The following is a 22580-nucleotide window of genomic DNA, read 5'->3' as shown; positions in this document are numbered from 1 at the left end:
GCAGAGATAGAAGCCGGTTATGGAAATGGGGCCGAAAATTACCCATGAATCAGCCCATGACCGTACTACGTCTTTTTCGTCGAGTGATCTATCTTGCTTGCTATAAGATCTTTGGGTTACAGGGCTGTATCCTTGGCCCGCAGTGAGTGTGGGCCGTGTTAGGACCGGCAGAAGTGTTGGCCATGGTCACTGAGCTTGTTACCATTGGGAAATACCTGGGCTTGGGAGAGAGGGGAAAACAGCAGCTTCTTTCACATCCGACAACATAGGGGGGTGGTGGTGACAAAGATTGTAAAACCTGAGCAGTCTGTCAACCCTGTCATCAGTCAGAGTATTGAGTATAGAAGCTGGGAGGTCATGTTGCAGTTATACAAGACGTCAGTGCGTCCACATTTAGAGCATTGTTTTCAGTTTCGGACACCATGTTATAGGAAAGATGTTGTCAAGCTGGAAAGGGTGCAGAGAAGATTTACGAGGACATTGCCAGAACTCGAGGGCCTGAGCGATAGGGTGAGGTTGAGCGGGCCGGGATTCTGTTCCTTGGAGCACAGGAGGATGATGGGTGATTTTATATCATGAAATCATGGGAGAAATAGATAATGTAAATGCAGAGTTTCTTTCCCTAGGGGAAATCAAGAACCAGAGGACATAGGTTTAAGGTGAGGAGGGTGAAAGATTTAATAGGAACATGAAGGGCAACTTTTTTTTTTTTTTTTTTTTTTAAATATATACACACACACACAAAGCGTTGAGGGTATATGGAATGAGCTGCCGGAGGAGGTGGTTTAAGGCTGTGACTATTGCAACGTTTAAGGAACATTTAGACAGGGACATGGATAGGACCGGTTTAGAGGGTTATGGGCCAAATGCAAGCAGGTGGGATTAGTGTAAATGGGACATGTTGGCCGGTGTCAGCAAGTTGAGCCAAAAGGCCCATTTCTACACTGCATGAAGTTTTCCAGGCTGCATCATTTACAAATGAATGGCCACTTACCTTGCAACTGTCTTTTTTTTCCAAGATTCTTCCACGAGTGAAAACATATTAACGTCTACTCTGTTAGGACCCCTTGCATCTTAATTGTTTGCAGAAGGTCACTTCTTCTCATTCTTCTACAGTCCAAGGAGCACGGTCTCAAGCTATCTAACCTTCCTTGGTGTCTGTACTTGGAGAATATGCAACTTCTACTACCAAGAAGGAAAAAGGCAACAAGTGCATGGAAACACTACCAGCTGCAGGTTCCCCTCCAAGTCAACATTGAGACTTGGGAATTCATTATCCCTGGGTCTAGGGCAATTAGGAAATTGACTATAAATACTGTCCTTCCCAGAATCACCTAGATCCTGAATGAATTAACAAAATCTAAATTAATCAACCTTACACCCCATATTTGCATATTCCTTTCCTTCCCCAACTGGCATTTATCCTTTCTTCCATTAATATTTAGCTTGAAAACTTTCAATCAGGCTTCCTACTGTCACATTCAGATTGCTTCCCAAACAAACATTAATTCTGTATTTAACAAGCTGTGTGTCTGTTATTGATGTTCTTAATGCATCATAGTAGAAATCTATACTTGCAAAACTAATCAAATCTAGCACATCAATTGCTTGGTCAGTGGTTCTTATCCGTCTTCTTAACATGGGCTTCATTCCAGCAATGATTCAAGTTCCCGCAGTCAAACACTTTGGGAATCATTTGCCATTATCTTTTATCTTTATTTGCATGTCATTAGAACATTATGGTATGAATTGGATTGTTTCCTAAGAGCATAAGAAAATCATCACCAATAAAGCTGTAATCCAACCAAAGTATATTTTAAAATAAAAACACCATCGAATGCATAGATTGCTTTAAGTAGACGAGGTCCAGGAACAAAGTTTAGAGTGATAATGATATTTAGGAGGCAATGAAGAATGAAGTAAATGGTATCAATTCAAGTGTCAAGAGAGTTTTATTGTCATATGTCCCAGATAGGACAACAAAATTAATTGCAAAATAAGATTTTTCAGTCTGGTTAGCAGCAAGAATCAAAACCCAGCCTATGACCATTTGCACACGAGTCAAAATAGTTCCCCTTGCCTCTCAATATCAAGACAAATGCTAAACATCTCATATTCATACTTTTGTATTGCCTTAAAATATAGGTGGCCTTTTGGTCCATGTATCTATCAATTTCATGTTGGCTCAAAGTAATGGCATTCATCCATTATTGTTCCTGTAACTCACTTTCGTCCACGGAGGACATTTTATAAAAGCCAAATTAACATTAACATGGAGTTTACTATTGAACTGCGACTTAACAGGAGAAAACTCAAATTACTTCAGAGGTGGGTGACTTGCAATGAGCAACTCATTTCCAATCTCACCAAAGTCCTTCCTCTTCCCTCAAAGTCACAAGTCAGGCCGTGATTAAATATTTTATACTTGCCTTGACAACCATAGTTCTAGTAACACTTGAGAAGTTCAAACAACCAGGATAAAGCAGATCCCTTGACTGGTGCCCTGCGAGCACCTCAAAGCGGTCACTCTCTCACCTCCAGCACAGACTGTGCTATCAGCAAAATTCACAGTTACAACTCAACAAACCTTCTTCAACCACATCTGCCAAAGCTTTGAGCACCTGGAAAGGCAAGGGAAGCTGGTGCATGGAAACACTGCCACCCGCTGGCTAACCTTAATCAATATATTTACATGGGAGCACTGATGTCCTCAAACCTGCTCTTCCGATCAAAAAAGAAAAAATAATGGCCGATCTGCTGCATACCTCAATTCCTCCTTCATGTTAGATCCCTATAGCCCTTGATACCTCGATCTTTCAAACATGCATTATCTGCTCTTTTAATACTTTCAATAAAAATGTGGTACAATAGCACAGCGGTGGAGCTGCTGCCCCACAGCACCAGTCCTGGGTTCGACCTCAAATGCTGTCCGTGTGAAGTTTGCACATTCTCCCTGTGACCACGTGGGTTTCCTCCAGGTGTCCAGGTTTCCACCCATATACCAAAAGACATGTGGGTTTGTAGATTAATTGGCCTCTGTAAATTGCCCTTAATGTGTAGAGGGATAACTAGGGTGTTGAATGGCCAGCGTGGTCTCAGTGGGTTGAAGGCCCTTCCATGCTGCATCTCTAAACAACACTAAACTAAGCTAAGCCCTCTGACCCACTGAGTTATTCCACCACTTTGTGTTTTGCTCAAGATTCCAAATCTGCAGATCCTTGCATAGAATATATATAGCTGTGCGGAGGAAGACGATTTTTGCCTGTGTGTAATTGGTATCCAACACAATTTACAAACACAAACTAAATTGCATTATCAAGATATACAAGACTCAAAAAGTGTTAACAGTGCTGTGGGCAATTGTAGCTCGAGTAAATTTTGTTGGATAAAGCCTTGGAGAGACTGTTGCTGGGATAAAGCAATCAACTTTCACAGCAGAGTATAATCCGAAGAGAGTGAATGATAGCCGAGTCTATGTTACATGCTAGAACCAGAATCAGATTAAATCACAAACCACACAACAAAAAAAAAAATGACAAGCCGTTTTTACATCGCTATCAGACCCAAGACTTAATAATGTTTTGTTTATTGCTTAGGTAATTTGCAACCCAATTTGATGAATATTGAATTCTCCAGTTTTCAGCAACCTCTAACACCACCGCTCACGCTGACACACTACCCTTCTTCCCCTCTATCCACTATGCCCCACCTAGACACACACCAATTTCTCCCCTCCACCTACCTGACCACAACTCTTCACTCTTTTTTCTGACACCTTTTCTTCATCTCAGGTTTTTGTCTACCCATCCGTTTATCTTCCTGCCCTCCTCTTATATAAACCAGCATCCACAGCTCCTTGTTTCTGCAGTTAAGAATTACTTATTTGAAATCCTTCCTGTGCAATTATCATTATCTTTATCTTTTAAAGTTTTGTTTAACTCTGGGGTTGATTTTTGCTTTGGTGGTGTTGTAAATGGGAAGGCAATCTACATCTGGATAAAAGGAATTGCAGATGCTGGTTTACAAATGAAGACATAAAATGCTGGAGTAACTCAGCGAGTCAGGCAGCATCCCTGGAGATAGACAAACAGCACCTCTGCCTGTAGTCTTCTGAAAGATCTGCACGCTGCACGTTTTGAATACTAATAGATTTTCTGTACGTCATGCTCATTTTCCCTTGAATGTCCTTGGTGCAATGCTTGAGACACATACAATGTCTAGGCAGGATATTGACCAGCAATTTGGGCAATCTGCTGGATAAGTGGAATGTTATGCCAGCTAGTGCATGTATGATAGAACATAGAAGACAGGAACAGGCCCTTCGGCCAACATTGACCGAGTAAAACATGACGCCAAGACCAACTCTTATCTGCCTGCACATAAAGATCACTTCATTCAACTGTTGTGTCTTAGGATTGTGCTTGGTCTCCCGTGAAAGCATCTCATGCTTCAAGCAAATATTTAACAGAGTGAACAAAAAGTGTTATATCATTGATGATATCAATTAGCAACAAATGGTGGCCATGATGCAATTGGCATTTATCTTTTTTCATTCCTGGGCAGAAGGGAGTCACTGGCACTGCCAACAATTGTCTCGGGTTGCTGGTGAAGTGGAGGGTTTGCTTCTTGAACTACAGCAATTCACGAGGCAAAAATACTTCTTCAAAACCGTGACAGTGCAAGGCCAGGATTTTAACTCAGCAATGATGAAGAAACAATAGCCTAGAAAAGAGAAGACTTGGCTCCTGTTTTGCAGTCATTATATGTTTAATTTTGACTTCATCTGAAGTAGATCGTGCTGGAAATCATTTCTGGGAGAAATTGTGGCAATTGAAAAGTGAAATTAGACCGTTCTGATCCCTTCACACGATACCATCTCTGATATGTCAGTGTCAGGAGCAAACCAAATGACGTTTTAAGGGAATTGCTGCACAACTGGAAATGTAGAAATGCTATAATATATAATTAATATAATTAACCAGATTTATTCGGATGCAGGTTGGAGGTTAGATTCAAGGATTGAGATACTGAGAGGCATTTAGTTTAGTTTATTTTACACATACAACGCGGAAACAGGCCCTTCAGCCCACTGAGTCCACAGCGACCCCCGCACATTAACACTACCCTACACAAACTGGAGGATAATTTGAAATTATACCAAGCCAATTAACCTACAACCTACAACATCTTTGAGTGTGGGAAGAAACCAAAAATCTCGGAGTAAACCCACGCAGGTCACGGGGAGAATGTGCAAACTAGGCATAGACAACACATTCCCTACCATCAGCAAGAAGCAGCAACAGCATGTTAAGAATGAAATGGTACAACCTGCCAAGTTAAATGAGCTGGCAGTAGACTTTAATTTAGACTTTAGAGATACAGGATGATAACAGGCGCTTCGGCCCACCGAGACTGTGCCGATCAATGATCACCCCTGCACACTAAGGACAAGTTCCACTTTGTACAAGCCAATTAACCTACATACGTCTGTACGTCTTTGGAATGTGGGAGGAAATTGGAACACCCAGAGAAAATCTATGCTGTCACAGGGAGATCGTTCAAACTACCTACATACAGCACCTGTAGTCAGGATCGAAACTGGGTCACTGGCGTTGTAAGGCAGTAACTCTACACTTGTGCAGGAAACTTAGCTGAAAGGGGATGATTTTAGCTTCCATCATCAGATGTGCATCAACAACCCATTATATTCCTTCTGTCTCTTGGCAATGTCCTGAAAATTGTATGCAATTGTGTCAGGAAGCAAAATGACTCTTGTTTGCAAGTAATTACATAATCACTACATTGCACATTTTACTAGTTTATCTTAAAAGTCTAATTCTGCATCATCAACTTTGGTTATGGTCTTACATGAATAATTTCCTGTCACTTTGCTTTCAATGTTCAGCATTTGAGTGGCACACAGGTAGCTAGAAAATGAGGGGTTTGCATTCACACAGTACTGTTATATTCCTTTCAGGATATATGATTTGATAAGGGTGGTGGGTGTATGGTCAAGGTGCCTGAGGAGGTCATTGAAGCAGTGACTATTACAAAACTTAAGAAACAATGAGATGGTACATGGATAGGACAGGTTTGGAAGGATGTTGGCCAAACGCAGGCTGGTGGAGATGGAACATGCTGGTCGGTGTGGGCAAGTTGGGCCGAAGGGCTCGTTTCCAATCTGTATGACTCTGTACATGAACTGGGGCAGTGTGATGATGCAGCGGTAGAGTTGCTGCCTTACAAAGCCAGAGATTCAGGTTCGATCCTGACTATGGGTGCTTGTCTGTACTGAGTTGGTACATTCTCCCCGTGGGTTTTCTCCGGGATCTCCAGTTTCCTCCCACACTTCAAAGACATACAGGTTTGTAGCCTAATTGGCTTGGTATAATTGTAAATTGTCCCTCGTGTGTGTAAGATAGTGTTGGTGTGCGGGGATCACTGGCCCACAAAGACTCGGTGGGCTGAAAAGTCCGTTTCCGTGCTGTATCTCTGAACTAAACTAATGTTGACTGAAAGATAATTATTAGCCAGGAGAGCAGGGGCAATATGCTGTTTCTCAAAATGGTCTTATGAGATCTTTAAAGTCACCCTGAGAGTACACATCGATTTTATACCAAAACTAGACTAAGTGGGACCCGTTAGGTCCCAGCAGCACACAGAAGGGCTGGTCATCCAACGCAATATTCCACCTCTCCACCAATTCCAATATTGGTGGCCAGTGGGGAATGGGGGCTTTCTGGAGCTCTAGTATGGGTGTTGTGGGCTGAACAGACTGGTTTCCAGAGGGCTAGTATGCAAATTGTGCGCCAAATGGATTCTTGAGCTGGCGTCTCAGTTAATCAAGCCTGTTGTGCTGGCAACTCACTCACGGCTGGTGGGCTGGTAGTTGACTCACGGCTAATCCTTAAAATTCTATTTCAAGCAGGGTATAAGGCCACCAAATTCAAGTGCAGTTTCTTACCACTTCTAGCAGGGTGCAAGGCCACCAAATTCAAGTGCAGTTTCATACCATTTGAAGTAATAATAATAATAACTTTATTTGTTAAGCACCTTAAAAAACACCCAAAGCGCTGTACAAAAAAAATAAAATAAGCAAGACATCATAAAACAGGCAGAACAACAGAACATACAGCTAACACAAGGCGCATAAATTACATACGAAAATTCAACAATAAATTAAAAGACATAAAACACGAGTATGAACCACGCAGCAAAATCAAGCAAATAAAGTAAATAAATAAGTCGACACCTTACTGGTCTACATAGGCCACGGAGAATAGATATGTCTTCAGGAGTGATTTAAAAACAGCTAGAGAAGGGGCCTGTTTAACGTGTAGAGGCAATTCATTCCACAATCTCGGAGCCGACACAGCAAAGGCACGGTCCCCTCTGAGCTTCCGCTTAGTTTTTGGCCCAATCAGGAGCAGCTGATCATCTGACCTGAGAGAGCGGGAGGGTGTATAAGGGGGAAGAAGCTCAGATAGGTAGGACGGGGCAAGACCATTTAGGGATTTAAAAGCAAATAAAATAATTTTAAAATGAATCCTATACTGAACAGGCAGCCAGTGGAGAGACGCCAAAATGTGTGAAACGTGATCATGTTTTCGTGTGCCAGTCAAGAGACGGACAGCTGCATTCTGTACCATCTGGAGACGGGCGATGGAGGACCGACTAACCCCCATATACAGTGTATTGCAGTAATCCAGCCGAGTGGTAACAAAGGCGTGGACTACCGTCTCAAAGTGCTGCCTCGACAGAATTGGCTTTATTTTGGCCAGCTGCCTCAGATGGAAAAAACCAGATTACGGTGCAAAGCCACTAAAGATAGCGAGTCGTGACCTCTCCCTCCTCCATCTTGCAGAGACTGAGCCATACCCACATTTCCGGGTTTTATAACCCCCCCACCACCGGAAAAGGTGTGTCTTTCATTGAGTGATTGACAGGAGAGAGATTCTCAACATTTTTTAAAAAACTAATAACACTTTTATTTTTCATTGATGGGAAGAATTCTCTGTATCTGCTCAGCGGAGGGGGACTGAGTAAGATGGCCAAAAATCACAGCCGTAAGTGGTAGTGTTTTATCTAAAATCAATATACAATGCAAACAGGAAGTAAGTGCATTTACAGTAGTGCCTTTCAACTTAATGCCAAAGCACCCAAGCCACCATTTGCAGTAAGTAGTGCCTTTCAGCTTCATGTCACCATTTGCAGTAAGTAATGCCTTTCAACTTCAAGCCAATGCTACCATTTGCAGTAAGTAGTGCCTTTCAATTTCAATTTCAAGACGCACCCAAGCCAAGACACTTCAAGTCAAAGCTCCCAAGTCACCATTTGCAGTAAGTGGTGTCTTTCAACGCCAAGCCACACCCAAGCCAAGCCAAGCAGAAACCGCCAATAATTTTGACTACAGTTCCAATGAATATCTTTAACATTCAGTTATAGTAAATATATCATGTTCCACATGGAGATTGATGTTAAAGCCAAACAAGAATAATTTTGAGTTTAACTAAAATTGTTCGTACTTAACCTATGCTTCGAGATAAAAAGGAGCACTATTCTTCTGCCACTTCACCTGGTAATCTGTTCACAATTTACATGCATTACTTTAAAATAAACACTTCAAGAATTTGTAATTTTAGAGGTGTTATGCAGAAAAAAAAAATCACACTTGTAACATCTGCACTTATAACATCTAAAGCAGATCCAATTGCTTAGAACATATTGATGCCTGGACAAGTGCTCATTTTCAATGAATCCCAAAGGTATTAATTAACAAAAAGCAAATATTATGCTCCAAGAAAACAAATTGAAAGAAAATGGCAGGCATGCACATACATCAATGGTACAGCTAGCAGTGCTATTGAACCATAGCACCAGAGACCCAGATTCAATCCAAACCAAGGGTGCTGTTTGTGTGGAGTTTGCATATTCTCCAGTGACTAGTTGGGTTTCCTCCCACATCCCAAAGACATGCAATTGACTGCTGTAAATTGTCCCTCGTGCATGGGTGATTGGTGTAAGCCAGGAAGAGCGATGTGGAGATTGGGTGGTAAAAAAAAAATTGACAAGAATGTATGGAAAATAAACTAGTCAGTATTAATGTCAAAGTGGGTGCTGGATGGTCAGTGGAGACTTGATGTGCGCTTGCTGGGCCTCAGGCCCCGTTTCAATGCTGTATCTCTCTATGGCTCCATCAGGTGCATTCATCGCCCCATAGTCTCTTGAGAGCTTGAGATCTGAGAGGAAACCCGAATTAAACAGTTCTCCAATTCATTACAGAGTTTGCGATACAAATAGATCTGCCAATCAATTTGGGCTATGCCTTCATAAATCATTCTCTCCAATAATAAGGATCAGGTCTTGACCCCAATTACATTGTGTATAAAATCTAGGCTTACCATTCTACAACTTTTCAGGTCTCCACACAGGAGCTCAAACACTTGTTTACATATTCTGTGGTGCTGCAGCAAAAATAATTTCATTGTTCTATCTCCGACATATAATAATAAAACACTCTTGACTCTTTCACTATTTCTCGCTATCTTACACGTCCCAATGCTCAAAATTAGTCTCAGTGTCTCTCACCTTGCCTTAGTCTCATCCCAAGATCCTGGCTTTTCTTCATGACAACACATCTTGTTGACTTCTGAAAGGATGAGTTAATCGCACATCCCAGTTGCCACTCCCAGCAACAGGCTATGAAATATTTGACACGGAATACGTCTACAGTACTCAATAACAAATTAACAGAAACAGGCCCGGTGAAAGACAAGCTTGTACACAATATACATTTCAGATACGTACTTTTTGCTTGAACTAAATATATACAACATGCATGTTAACATGGTCAAAATAAAGAGACTATTGCATGAAGATATACTGTAGATAAGCGATTGTACAAATGGAACAAGATGACAGAAAATACATAAAAATGGATAATAAGGACGGACATTTCAGAATTTAAATTGAAAATAATGATCAAAGTAATATGTTAAGAAAATTAGAGATGACTGACTAAATACATTTCATGACAAGAGTTCCTTCCCTTTCACTGAATTTAAATTAGAGATGAGTAATTGAAGAAAATTAACAATAAAATAAACCCGGATTACTTTTTATCATAACACAATATTTCTCATCACTTTCAAAGTTTGCGAGGGGAATAAATGGGTGATGTCAGCCATATAGCTTTTACTTCAATTTGCTTATCTATCATCATGCTTAATTGTATCTTTGGCAGTTCCCCACGACTATTAATGTCTGTACTGTGTTATGGTTCATTGCTGGCCTTGAACACAAAAGTGAAAGATAAAAATTGTTTTCTCTGTGGACTGCATGAATAATATTCAAACTGGATCAAGGTTGTTATAATTGCCAGATCGTTCCTGGGTCCCAAGAATGGACATTAGTTAAGAGGATGAGATGGTCTTATAACACAGTTGAGTCGCGTCACGATCGCCCAAGTCTGAAAACAAATAAATAATGTTTTCCATTTGGATGTTATGACAATTCTTGAAGAAGTCCCACCAGTATTTCATGGTAATATTTAGGCAGCATTTAATTCCAGAGAATCCCAACACCCAGAGGTCAATGTAATCATGACTGTTTGGCCACATTCTGCTCCAATTCCATTTACAGGTTTGCAAATGGCTGCCTTAAATGGGCTGGATCTGGGACAATGACAAGACAGTAAAGGAGAAAGAAGGCTTAGTAATATGGTGTCACAACAACAATCTCACCCTCAAAAGGACACAAAGTGCTGTAGTAAATCAACATCACTGGAGAACATGGATAGGCGACCCTGCAGGTCGAGAACCTTCCACAAACTCCGTCAATGTCAACAAGGCGAAGGAGTTAGTTAGAACCTCAGGAAGCAAGCTGGCATACACATCTCAGACAGCATCAATGGTGCTGAAGTGGAGATTTGTTGAGAGCTTCAAGCACCTAAATGTAAATATCACCATTTGGTTCAGTACCAACCACAATGCAGCTACGACCAAAAAAGCAAATTGATACGTCTACTTCCTCAGAAGACCAAGAAAGTACAGCATGTTTCCATCAACTCCTCATAACATTTACAGATGCACAGTAGAAAGCTTGTTTTCCCTACACTAGGCAAAAGACTGTGTAGTCACCCTATCCATTCCCCTCATGATTTTATACACCTCTAAAAGATCACCCCTAAGCCTCCTGCATTCCAAGGAATAAAGTTCAAATTTGATTGTTGTTGCTTTATGCATCAATTTAATATATAAAATACACATTACTTGCCAAGTCCTATCAGTGAATGCAACATAAAAAGGCAATTAAGCTACCCAAAAGGGTATTGCATCGGTGTAATTATTAAGCATAATATTTATATTATATTTACATTTACCATTCACGTCTACTGAGATACATGCTTTGATAAGAAAGGAGCTGCTCAATATTTGATAGACAACACTACTTGCATATTTGTTTTCTGAAGATACTACAGGGCAAATTTTTCAGCCTATCTTATCTACCACTATTAGGCTAGTCACATATTCACATTTCGTGGTCTCTGCAAATATAACAAATCCATGCAAATCTCCACCAATGTTTAGGACACTAAACCCGATTTCAGTTTGACAAAAATGATGTTGGGCTTCTTCTTGCGTATGGTGTGCACAGCCTAAAGTTGCAGGACAACTTGTTTTATTTGATTGTGCACGCCAGGTTGATTGCATTCGTCGAAACAGGGCGGACGACATAAAGTTGCAATCTCCCACCCCATGATGTTGGGCAAACTTAAGGAAATTGTATTGTGTTAGTTTTGGCTTTGTTGCAAAGCAACATATACATTCAAAAACGTTTTCTGATGAAGTCAGAAACAAAATAAATACATTACCTTATTGAAGGCAAGAATAAAGGGCCCTGGGTGAATGGAACAGCTGGCTTATGGCACCATCTTGATCTCAAGTAATGATGAGGAACAGCTGCACCTCTGCATCGTTTGTCCATCATTCGTGTTCTTGCATTTGGTCAACTGAAGGTTAAATTGAATAAACCCAGAGAACACTGACTAATCTTGGTGGCTCAGTCTTTGTCTCTGTTTGTGGGTGCAGTCTGTCATTGTCCATTAGCAGGAAGAGGCATTGGCATCTGAGGCACTGGCATCTGAGGCACTGGCATCTGAGGCACTGGCATCTCAGACCTGCCCCCGCCCCAGCTACTCAGTTTTATCTTTGGCTGCAATGCCTGGGAGGAGGCTGATGAGGTGCAGGTGGGCTAATCCCAACTCAGCTAATTGAACCCAGCTGTTGCCAATGATGATGGAGATTGGCTTCACCTGGCCTGTCAGCCAGCAATAGGGATCAGAATGGCAGCCGAGGAATGTCTTATTTCCCTCATGAGTTCTACAAGTCTATCTTGCTGCTTCCTCTCTGAGATACCTGCTGTTCTCCTGCTCTTTGAATGTCTGACAAAGGATCCTTTGTTTAAGAAGGAACTGCAGATGTTGGAAAATTCAAAAGGAGACAAAAATTGCTGGAGAAACTCAGCGGGTGAGGCAGCATTATGTAGCAATGTTACAACATTAGACCCCGTCACGGCTAAAGCCAACATTTTGAGATTTAAAAAATCAAGTCTGCAATTTATCCCATCAGATAAAGCATTAAAAAAAATTTAATTTGACACCTAATTCACTTTCATATCTCAAATATTAAAAATGTTATGTCCATTTTCATACTCGGAAATTAGCATGATTTTCTATGGACATAACAAAAAAGCTGTGATCGAGGACAGTCAAAAGCCCATAACTTTCTTAAAAATTAAGAGAACTGAATGAAATTTTCAGTTATCATAGATTGAAGCATTCTGAAACAAATATAAAATAATCTTACTTGGATGACCTGAAATTAAAGCATATAGTTAGTTAGTTACCTAATTGTAGCTAATTCCAAACTTCAAGTACTAGATTTAAACATTTATCCATTTCTTAAGAAAAGATTAACATGTTTAAATAGCCTAAGTGTCCAAATAATATTCACAAAGAATTCACAATAAAACATGATTTTAAAATCTCATTGACATTAATTTATAGGCCAAATGGAAGGAATTTAGTGTTCAATTGCCTGACCTGCTGAGCTACTCCAGCATTTTGTGTCTCTTTTTGTAAACCTGCACCTGCAGTTCCTTGTTACTAGTATTCCCAAATTCCCTTGCGCAGATAGTGATGATTCTTATCTCTTGTGGGCAACACAACAGCATAGTTAATAAGAATTTTGTTCCACTGCTCCAGTGACCAAAGCTCAGGTGCTGTCAGTGGAGATTCCGTGTTCCTCAAGGGCCTGTCCCACTTAGGCAATTTTTTTTGGGTGACTGCAGATGACTGACGCAAAATTTTCAACATGTTGAAACATTTTTGGTGTCAGCGGCGACAATGTTTGCTGTCGTAGGTGTTGTCGTAGGTTGTCGCCAGGTGTCGTAGGTGAATTCCATTAAAACTAGTCCCTGGCAGTCGCCTAAAGTGTCGCTTTAGTGCCCTTCAGTCATCCCATTTCCCCCCACTTTGTAAAGAAGCGCAGATCACAGATTCAATACCCAGTGTAAATAGTTCATGGGATGCTGATAAGCAGTAAAATTCAGGTGGTGGAGAAGATTGTTGGAAGAATCACATGGGCTTTGTGCAAATGGGTGTTTGTAGCACAGACATGTTAGCCAAAGTGCCTGTTTTAATGCAGTATGATTCTGTGACTATCTTCAAAAATATGTTTAGAAGATTCACCAATGGATGGTCATGAAAGGAAGTGTCCGCGCAAGTTAACAGACGCGATAGTGGGTTTAAAAACAACGTGGTGAGATACTCAGCAGGTCAAGTTGCTTCTGTGGTGAGAGAAATAGAGTTAATGTTTCAGGTCAACGATATTTAATCAGAACTGGAATAGTGAGAAAGTGCGTTGTAAGTCACAAAGCAGGGCTCTGGAGTTTTATTGACGTGACATGTTAACTCTGTTTCACTCTCAAATGCTGCCAAGACTACGAAGTGTTTCCGGCATTTTGTTCATATACATGGCTTTGTACATCGACACTTCCTTTTTGCTTTTCAATTACTGTATTGAAGTGCTTGGTAGAAAAGGCAAAATGGAGGCGACGTCTCTTGGACCATCACGGAGGAAGTGAGGAAAATGTGGAATGGGATGGCAAGAGGCAGTCGGAAGGCATAGCGAAGGAGGTCTATGCTCATAGTACAGCTGCACAAACCTTGGTGTGCTGCAGGAAGAAATTTAGTTACAAAAGTCAGGAAGGTTAGTCACGGTGGCACAGTGGTAGAGTTGCTGCCTTTCAGCAAATGCAGCGCCGGAGACCCGGGTTCGAGCCTGACTACGGGTGCTGTCTGTACCAAGTCTGTACGTTCGCCCCGTGACCTGCGTGAGTTTTCTCTGAGATCTTCGGTTTCTCCCACACTCCAAAGACATACAGGTTTGTAGGTTCATTGGCTTGGTTAAAGTTAAAAAAAATGTCCCTAGTGGGTTAATGTGCGGGGATCACTGGTCGACGAGGACCCGGTGGGCCGAAAGGGCCTGTTTCCGCTCTGTATCTCTAAACTAAACTAAATCTAAAGTAAACAAATCCTGTCAACTGCAGAGTTTGTTTTATCCACTGTGTAATAATTGCATCCTCATCACCCATTTCCACCAATCCTACTGTTCTGCGCTTCATCTCACCTTCATACACTTGGCACAACTGGAAACCCTACACCCACGTCTCACAGCTCCCACACTCGAGCAGCTATTTAATCAGCCACATCACTCAAACATATCACACAACGCCCACAGTCACCTATCCTTCAATATTGCTGGAGAGAAATTTAATCACAGCAAGCAGCATCAAAAAATGAACTGAAAGCCTACCTAGATATTCTAATCCCATTGGAAAAGATCCTGCTGGTTATTCTAGGTAGCAGCTATAAGGCAAAGGCATTGACAGGGCAGAAATGATAGGTGTGAGAGTAACTGTGCACCTAATCCTTCACTTCGTCAGTCATTCACTTTCATCAATGATTTTGATCAATCAGAGGTCAGATTGGGGGTGCTCACTGATGATGCACAATCTTCAATTCCATTTGCAACTCCTCAGCAAATGAAGACCTCACCACCTGCATGCAGCACGATAATGTTCAGGTATGGGGGGGGGGGGGGGGGTCGGGACCCGAGCCAGTCCAGGATCGGATCTTCCCCACCGGAGACCGCGGCTTTAGGTTGGTGTAGGCCGTAGGCCGGCAGTCTGAGTCACACCCACATTGCAGAGACTGAGCCACACCCACATTTCCAGGTTTTATAAGTAAGTAGTGTCTTTCAACTTCAAGCCACAATTTGCAGTAATAGTGCCTTTTCTATTTCAAGCCAAAGCTCCCAAGCCACCACTTGCAGTAAGTAGTGCCTTTCAACTTCAAGCCACAATTTGCAGCAAGTAGTGCCTTTCAACTTCAAGCCATTGCACCAAAGCCACCATCTGCAGTAAGTAGTGCCTTTCAACTTCAAGCCACACCCAAACCACTATTTGCAGTAATAGTGTCTTTCAACTTCAAGCCAAAGCACCCAAGCCTCCATTTGCAGTAAGTAGTGCCTTTCAACTTCATGCCACCATTTGCAGTAAGTGGTGTCTTTCAACCTCAAGCCACACCCAAGACATCATTTGTAGGAAGTAGTGCCTTTCAACTTCAAGTCAATGCACCCAAGCCACCATTTGCAGTAAGTAGTGCCTTTCAACTTCATGCCACCATTTGCAGTGTGGGGTATTTCAACTTCAAGCCACACCCAAAGCCCCCATTTGCAGTAAGAAGTGCCCTTCAACTTCAAGCCAAAGCAACCAAGCCACCATTTGCAGTAATAGTGCCTTTAAACTTCAAGCCAAAGCTCCCACGCCACCATTTGCAGTTAGTGCCTTTCAACTTCAAGCCAAAGCAACCAATCCACCATTTGCAGTAAGTAGTGCCTTTCAACTTCATGCCACCATTTGCAGTAAGTGGTGTCTTTCAATTTCAAGACACACCCAAAACCAAGCCAACCAGGGGGGAGGGAGGGCAGGGGGCTTTCTGGAGCGCTAGTATGAACCGCTTTAGAACCAACCAATAGACATTTTTTTTTGCAAGCTTTAGAACCAATCATCATTTTTTTTGCAAGCTTTAGAACCAATAGTCATTTTTTTTGCAAGCTTTAGAACCAATAGATTTTTTTTTTGCAAGCTTTAGAACCAATAGACATTTTTTGCAAGCTTTAGAACCAATAGACATTTTTTGCAAGCTTTAGAACCAATAGACATTTTTTTGCAAGCTTGAGAACCAATAGACATTTTTTTTGCAAGCTTTAGAACCAATAGACATTTTTTGCAAGCTTTAGCACCAATAGACATTTTTTGCAAGCTTTAGAACCAATAGAATAGACACTTTTTGCAAGCTTTAGAACCAATAGACATTTTTTTGCAAGCTTTAGAACCAATAGACATTTTTTTGCAAGCTTTAGAACCAATAGACATTTTTTTTGCAAGCTTGAGAACCAATAGACATTTTTTTGCAAGCTTGAGAACCAATAGACATTTTTTTTGCAAGCTTGAGAACCAATAGACATTTTTTTGCAAGCTTGAGAACCAATAGACATTTTTTTGCAAGCTTTAGAACCAATAGACATTTTTTGCAAGCTTTAGCACCAATAGACATTTTTTTGCAAGCTTTAGAACCAATAGACACAATTTAGCAAGCTTTAGCAATAGACACTTTTTGCAAGCTTTAGAAGCAATAGACATTTTTTTGCAAGCCTTAGAACCAATAGACATTTTTTTTGCAAGCTTTAGAACCAATAGACTTTTTTTAGAACAATAGAGACACTTTTTGTAAGCTTTAGAACCAATAGACACTTTTTGAAAGCTTTAGAAACAATAGGCATTTTTTAGACATTGCAAGCTTTAGAACCAATAGACATTTTTTTGAAAGCTTTAGAACCAATAGACATTTTTGCAAGCTTTAGAACCGATAGACACTTTTTTTGTAAGCTTCAGTACCAATAGACACATTCTGCAAGCATTTTAGAACCACTAAGGGCACTTACATTTGAGTAGACATGTGTTCAGTGTTATTCACAGCTCAGAGAAACGTGATCCTCTGCCTTCCTCCATCTTGAATAGACTGTGTGGCACACCACTTCCTGGTTTTATAGTCCCTCCCCCCTGCCGCCAGTGGGGCAGCAGAGAGAATGGGGAATTTTGTAAAAATATTAATATCTCTGTCATTTTTAATCGACGGGAAAAATCCTCGGCACACATGCGGCGGAGGGGGGCTTTGAGCAAGGTGGCCAAAAATGATGGCCGTATGTGGCGGTGTTCTCTCGGAAATCGCAGCACAGATGGCCAAAACCGGTCAAGAACAGTTTTAGTAATATAGATGTATACCTTAAATTTTTGTTTGGCTGAGTCTAACTGTTGTAAGCAAGATTGTACCTGTACTGCACTGCACTTGTGCATATGACAATAAAACTGACAATTTCACACTGCCTTGAATTGCCCAATCTTTTGAAATGTTACCTCCCTCCTCTCTGAATATCTCCAATAATCAGCTTCTACATCACTCCAAGGTATAGAATGTCAGAGATTCATCACCCTCTGTGAGAATACATTTATTTGAGCTTCAATTAAATTGATCACCCCCTTTATTTTGTAACGATATCCCTTCTTATCACATGAACTATTTGAACATGTAACCTATCATGCTGCCTCAAGATCTTTTGTTTCAATAAAATCATCCCTCAATTTTCTAATTTCCAACAAATACAGAGTTCTAGTTACACAGAATGGAAACAGGCCCTTCAGCCCGGCTCATCCACCCTGACCAAAGTGCCTAACTGAGCTCATACAAATCCAACTTCCTTAGCCAGTGATAAGACAATAACTTCACCCCAGGAATCTGACTAGCAAATCTCCTTGAGACAGAAAGTTCCATAGCTGGTATTTTTTCTTTAATAAAGGGATTAAAAGTGTGCAGAATGCTCCAGGTGTAACCTAGCCAACCACCCCTGTACTGTTGTAACAATGCTTCCATATATCTAAACTCTGAAGGCCAATGTGCCATTTCTCTCCTAATTATTTGCTTTCATTTCTATCATTCTGTGATTCGTGCACCAGAACATTTCAATTCTTCTGCACTCCATTCACTTACAATCTGTCACGATTTAATTCACAGACTGCCTTTTAATTTTTCACTGACGTGCATGACCTGAAACGTTCCCTTATTAAACCGCATTTGCCAAATTTTCACCCACTCACTCAACCCATCCATATTCTCATCTGTATGTTAAATGCCCCGAGTGTGGATGCATGCCAGTGCAGAATATATAGTTTCCACTTTACCGTCAAGCCACCGCCAACAAAGTACCTGGTCGTTCAAGAAGGAACTGCAGATGCTGGAAAATCGAAGGTACACAAAAATGCTGTAGAAACTCAGCGGGTGCAGCAGCATCTATGGAGCGAAGAAAATAGGTAATGTTTCGGACTTCTTCAGACTGATAGGGGGTGGCGGGGAGAAGGAAGGAGAAAGGAGGAGGAGGAGCCCAAGGGCTGGGGGATGGGAGGAGACAGCTCGAGGGCTAAGGAAGGGGAGGAGACAGCAAGGGCTAACAAAATTGGGAGAATTCAATGTTCATGCCCACCGGATGCAGGCTCCCCAAGCGGAATATGAAGTGCTGTTCCTCCAATTTCCTGTGTTGCTCACTCTGGCAATGGGAGAGACCCAGGACAGAGAGGTCGGATTGAGAATGGGAGGGGGAGTTGAAGTGCTGAGCCATCGGGAGGTCAGGTAGGTTCTTGCGGACCGAGCGGAGGTGTTCGGCGAAACGATCGCCCAACCTCCGCTTAGTCTCACCGATGTGGATCAGCTGACATCTAGAGCAGCGGAAGCAGTAGATGAGGTTGGAGGAGATACAGGTGAACCTCTGTCACACCTGGAACGACTGCTTGGGTCCTTGAATGGAGTTGAGGTGGGAGGTAAAGGGACAGGTGTTGCATTTCTTGCGGTTGCAACGGAAAGTGCCCGGGGAGGGGGTGGTACGGGAGGGAAGGGAAGAATTGACAAGGGAGTTGCGGAGGGAGCGGTCTTTGCGGAAGGCAGACATTGGGGGAGATGGGAAGATGTGGCGAGTGGTGGGGTCACGTTGGAGGTGGCGAAAATGACGTAGGATTACTTGTTGTATGTGACGGCTGGTGGGGTGAAAGGTGAGGACTAGGGGGACTCTGCCCTTGTTGCGAGTGCGGGGATGGGGAGAGAGAGCAGTGTTGCGGGGTATGGAAGAGACCCTGGTGCGAGCCTCATCTATGGTGGAGGAGGGGAATCCCCATTCCCTGAAGAATGAGGACATTTCAGATGTCCTGGTGTGGAACGCCTCATGCAGGGAGCAGATGCGGCGTAGGCGGAGGAATTGGGAGTAGGGGATGGAGTCCTTACAGGAGGCAGGGTGGGAAGAAGTGTAGTCCAGACAGCCATGGGAGTCAGTGGGTTTGTAGTGGATGTTGGTCAGGAGTCTATCACCTGCGATGGAGATAGTGAGGTCAAGGAATGGTAGGGAAGTGTCGGAAATAGTCCAGGTGTATTTCAGTGCCGGATGGAAGTTGGTGGTGAAGTGGATGAAGTCAGTCAGTTGTGTGCAGGTGCAGGAGGTGGCCCCAAAGCAGTCGTCGATGTAACGGAGGTAGAGGTCAGGGATGGGGCCATGGTACGTATTGAACAGGGATTGTTCGACGTACCCGACAAAGAGGCAGGCGTAGCTGGGGCTCATGCGTGTGCCTTGTGTTTTGGAGGAAATGGGAGGAGTCAAATGTGAAGTTATTGAGGGTAAGGACCAACTCCGCTAGGCGGAGGAGAGTGTCAGTGGCTGGGTATAGGTTGCTCCTCTGATCGAGGAAGAACTGGAGGGCTTTGAGGCCATCCTGGTGGGGGATGGAGGTGTGGAGTGACTGGACGTCCATGGTGAAGATGAGGGGGTGAAGGCCTAGAGAATGGAATGCGTGGAGGCGGCAGAGAGTGTCTAAGTGGTCTTGAACATAGGTAGGAAGGGATTTGACCAAGGGGGATAGTATGGAGTCAAGGTATGTGGAGATGAGTTCGGTGGAGCATGAACAGGCAGAGACAATGGGTCTACCGGGACAGTCAGGTTTGTGGATTTTGGGGAGAAGGTAAAAACGGGCCGTGCGGGGCTGGGGAACGATGACCAGTACCTGGTCGCCCGTGGCTACATGCGGCGGCAGGTCCGGTTTGCTGCCGTGAAGAAGGAGCAACGGGCTGATGCCTGCACGGAAACCTCAGACACCACCGAGCTCGACCTCAAAGATCTGATAGTCGAGGAAGTAGGAGCCACTGGCGACATCAAACGGTGGGAGAGGGACCAAGGTACTGTCTCGAATACCTTCAAGGTCAGCTGCAGGAGGTGCCTCCGGGACACAAAGGCGGTCGGGCAAGGATAACCCAAGATAACGTTCTGAAAGAACATCCCATCCCAACAGTTGGCTCTTTCTCACTTGCAGCCATAACCCTTAACCCCATCCAAATCCCTAGGCCTGGATTTCACATTTAAATGGACACAAAGTGCTGAAGTAACTCATCGGGTCAGGCACCATTCAGGAGAAAAGCAATAGATGTGATCTTGGGTCAAAACCCTTCTTCAGCCCTTTTCCTTACATTCTCCTGCTTCTAATGCTGCTACACTAATGCTGTAGTGCGCTAAAGATTGTGAGAATGAGCTCTTCTGTATCCTTGAGCTTTGTTGTTTTGTACCAGTGTTAATTCTGCCCTACTCTTAATTCCCTTTCATGTTAATAAATTTGTACATTAACAATGTGTTAACATTTGCCAATCGACACAGGTGTCAGAAATTGGTGGTAAGTGGTGCCCTTACATAATCACATTACCAATGTTCGTTATTATTAGCGATTGTTAGTGATACAGCATGGAAACAGATCCTTCAGTCCACCGAATCTATGCCGACCGTCGAGCATGCGTTCACACTACTTTTATGTTATCCCACTTTCTCATCCACTCCCTGCATACTTTGGGCAATATACAGCAGTCAATTAATCTACAAACCTGCATGACTTTGGAATGTGGGAGTAAACTGGAGAAAACTCCAACGGTCACAGTGAGAACGTGCAAACTCCACAGGGACAGCACCCGATGTCAGGATCGAACCCAGGTCTCTGGCATGTGAGGCAGCAGCTCTACCAGCTGTGTCACGATGCCATTCTATTATTTATGAAAACGTCCAGCAACTTGCTGACCAAAATAGATATGTTACAAGTCATCATTCAATACCTCCAACCTCCCCATATCTGAGATTTATAAAGAAAAATCACACATACTTGCCCAACAAACTTCTTGTCGAATGTCAGATATATGACTTCAATACAACGTATTTCCACTGTCTAGTCAAAGCTGGGGAAAGATACTTTTTATGACATGATTCAGGATTTTCTACTCGGCATTGATAGGAAGATGCAGAAAGCAAACAATGAAACTAATAGAAGTTCATTGCAATATAAAAGAGATGTTTTCCATGCTTTGCTACACAAAGCTATACAAGGCTTTAATTGCCTTGTAAATCTCTTAGTAAAACCTTGGCCCCATAACAGAAGCGTCCACGTCGCGAGGCTGGAAACTGGAAGTATCCTGAGCTAATTCTGCTACCACCAGCTATTGCGACAAGTGATGGCTTCCACTGATTGTCGCCGGAAGCTTTCATCCTTTTCAGGATGGATGATGACGGCGATGGCAACATTTGTAACAAGATGGACATGAAAAGAAGAAATGAAACCTTGCATCCAGGTTGCTGTTGATGTCGTATAGTTTTCAGGTTGCACAACTGTTTTAACATTCAACAGGGTGTTACTCATTCCCAAGCTAATTCGTGCATTTTCTCTCTGAAAATAACAATTTTGAGATACAACATTGAAGTTAAATGGAGATGTGACATCTGATACATGGTTTAAAAAGTGATTTATTGGCGTTATGCTTTAGCAAACCTTTCCTCACAAGTATGTTGTATGCTTCTAATTGATTGCGACAGTTAGTCAATAATTCCTTTATCATTTCACCATACAATAATAAAGATAATAAAAATTTTATTGTGACCACTTTGGGTCTTTCCCCTGAAATTCCTTAATTTCTATTATATCCAGTGGGTGTTGTGCATCTCCTTACGATTGCCGGAGTGTATAGTACATGCATCAAAAATGCCAGGGAACATTGCACATTTTCCCTCTTATTGACTCAATAAACTAATCTGTACATTGAATATTTTAGATGCTGCGAAGTCTAGACATGTAGCACATGGCTCTGGAAACTTGGATGCATAACACTTCAACCTACTCCATAATAATGGAACTTGCAAACAGCACAAACATGCATTTTGTACAAACTTAGAGGGAAATGATTGAAAGGCAATTCTTAACACTCACAAAATGTGGTCATTTAAAGATTGCCCATACTAAGTCCAATTCTATTAATTTGTAAATAGCATGAACAAATACAATACAGCTGTAACACTCAATTTTCTGAAGCTCAAAACCCTTATTAGTTATCG

The sequence above is a fragment of the Leucoraja erinacea genome, chromosome 9 (genome assembly GCF_028641065.1).
Source record: "Leucoraja erinacea ecotype New England chromosome 9, Leri_hhj_1, whole genome shotgun sequence".
NCBI lineage: Eukaryota > Metazoa > Chordata > Chondrichthyes > Rajiformes > Rajidae > Leucoraja > Leucoraja erinaceus.
The sequence above is the reverse complement of the archived record's forward strand: the minus strand, read 5'-3'. Positions refer to the sequence as shown.